Source organism: Aotus nancymaae, unplaced genomic scaffold (assembly GCF_030222135.1).
Source record: "Aotus nancymaae isolate 86718 unplaced genomic scaffold, 86718_ANA_hifiasm-v0.15.2.pri h1tg000017l, whole genome shotgun sequence".
Taxonomy (NCBI): Eukaryota; Metazoa; Chordata; class Mammalia; order Primates; family Aotidae; genus Aotus; species Aotus nancymaae.
In genome coordinates this window covers 1,247,172-1,249,727 of record NW_026988429.1, presented here as the reverse complement: position 1 = coordinate 1,249,727, position 2,556 = coordinate 1,247,172, and the positions used below count along the sequence as shown (strand labels likewise).

At 39.2% G+C, this 2,556-nt stretch overlaps 1 non-coding gene across 1 annotated transcript; it reads left to right on the top strand.

The window, feature by feature from the left end:
* Positions 1 to 2,216: 2,216 nt before the first annotated feature.
* On the top strand, positions 2,217 to 2,323 carry LOC135275644 (U6 spliceosomal RNA). The gene has a single exon (XR_010343249.1). It is a non-coding gene; the product is annotated as a U6 spliceosomal RNA (small nuclear RNA).
* Positions 2,324 to 2,556: the final 233 nt, after the last annotated feature.

Here is a 2,556-nt window from a genome sequence, read left to right as displayed (position 1 = left end):
ACAGTTGGATCCTCAGGTTTTGATTTTATGATTTTTTTTTTCAAGGGTGATGAGAAGTGTTTAATCTAGGGCTATTTATTGCCCACTTCTGAGGCAAGGCCCTTCTGTACACACTACTGAGTGCCCCATGAATCATAGGGCTTTCCAATCTGACTGGTGGGAACTGGCACTGTTCTCAGCCCTGTGTGAGCACTGAACAGTGTCACTCCTAATCCTCTCAGATGGTTTCCTCACACACGTGTGCTGATTGGTACCTAGCTGAACCGAACTTGAGGAGACCCCTGAGTATCTCCTGGGCTCTCTCTGTGTACCTCTCTCCTCTCCATCATCTATCCTGCAAACTCTAGTTGCTTTGGTCTCCCTAGACTCTTATCTCTGTTTCCTCAGAGAGTTTTCCAGGTTCCACCTGGGTTCCAACTTCCTGAACTGTGGCCTTGGAACTTCTTAAGGGCTGTAAGCTGGAGCAATTGCAAAACTCTCCTCACCTCCCAGGAATCACTGTCATTTGTTACCTGATGTCCATGTCTTGAAAACCATTCTTTCATATATGTTTATTGTGTTTGTTGTTGTTGTTTCAGGCAAGAGGGCAAATCTGAACCTATCACTCCATTTTGGCCAGAAGCAGAAGAATTCTAGAGGAATTGTTAACTTTTTTTTAAATCAGACTTTCATAAAAGCTGCAAGAATAGTACAGTGAATATTTACATACATTTTACCTAGATTTACCAATTGTTAGTATTTTGCCTCATTTGTTTTCTTTCTCTCTAGATTGTTGAATAGATGGATGGATGGATGGATGGATAGATAGATAGATAGATAATCTGCACTCATACACACATCATTATTGTTTCTGCCTAACCATTTAAGAGTAGTTTGTTGACATCATGCTCCTTAACTCCAAATACTTCAGCATCTGTCTTTTAAGAACAAGGATCCTTTTATATAACTACAGTATAATTAACAAATTTGAAAAATTTAGCATTTATAACAAACTATTATATAATATATAGTCTACATTCAAATTTTGCCAATGTACTTTTCAGTAATTTTTTCCAACCCAGAATCCAATCTAGGATCATGAAATGCACTTATTTATCAGATACATGTTTTGACTCCATAGTTAGTCAAATGACTCCATAGTTAATCAAATGCAGGTAGTAGATGGGTGAGATCCAGCTTTGTTCTGCTTCCAGGTAGCAGAGGAGACAGAGTGGTCTACCAGGGATCCTGCTTGGTCACTGCCTCTGAAGCCTGCTATCTAATCCCTGCAGTTAGGGTGTCTCCCCTCCTCATTTGGCTCTTTGATGAGTGTGAAGTGAAAACGCTCAGAAGTGCTCAGTGGAGTGCAAATACTAATAGAAAGGAAATGAAGAGATTTCAAACAAATAGGCAAACTCAGAAGTGAAAATCAATGACACAAAAGTGGTAATGCTATAAAATAAATAAATGCAAAGAGATTAACCATGAAATATGAGTCAGCAAACCTCATCTAAGCAACCTAGTCCAGTACTGCCCATGTCAGAAGCTTCCCCATGTCTACTCCAGACAGCCCATCTGTCCCTACCCTTCCTCCTTGCCACGGCACCCATATGCTTTGGCTTTAGGGAAAAGCTCTAGCCTCAGTTGCTGATTCCTAAAATCTGACATCAAGTTCACATCAGATCTCCCTCCCTGATTATGCAGCCAGATATCCCCTCTCTGCATCTCCATGACCCTCTGTTTGTCTCACTCATGGGCCACTGATCTGGGTCTGCCTGGACTTGAAGTCTTTGGGTTTGTGGGTTCTGAGCCCCTCTAGTACTGCAAGCTCCTGTGGTCTCATGAAAAAATGTTAAACCTGCATGAATAACGGTAAGTTCTTTGGAGTCAGATTTGGTTTCAAATCCCACTGAATGTACAATCTTAGGCTAGTTTCTAATCTTCTATGAGCCTCAGTTCCCTTATCTGTAAACTGGAAATGTAATATCCTATGCAATTATGGTAAAAATTTAAAAAATTAAATATGCAAAGGATTCAGTTCCTTACCTAAAATGTTAAAAAAAAATCAATAACTGTTATTTCTCCTTATCCTATTCATTTTTTGGATTCCCAAAGCCTAAAATGTGTTACCAGTAGTTTAATGGAAATTAAAATAGCTTGTAATTACATGACTAATTCAAGTTCACCATAAAGCAATCAGAAAATATATACAAAAGCAAAAATAATAATAGAAAATAGTGCTCGCTTCAGCAGCACTTACACTAAAATTGGAACGATACAGAGAAGATTAGCATGGCCCCTGCGCAAGGATGACACGCAAATTCGTGAAGCATTCCATATTTAAAAAAAAAAGAAGAATAGAAAATAATTTGTAACCTCCAAACACCAAGATACTAGTGTATAAATTAATACATAAATTTTGAAACTTTAAAAATACGCAAATATTGCCAGGCTCAGTAGCTCACCCCTATAATCCCAGTGCTTTGGGAGGCTGAGGCAGAAGGATTGCCTGAGGCCAGGAGTTCAAGACCAGCCTGGGCAACATAGCGAGATCCGATCTCTACAGAAAAATTAAAA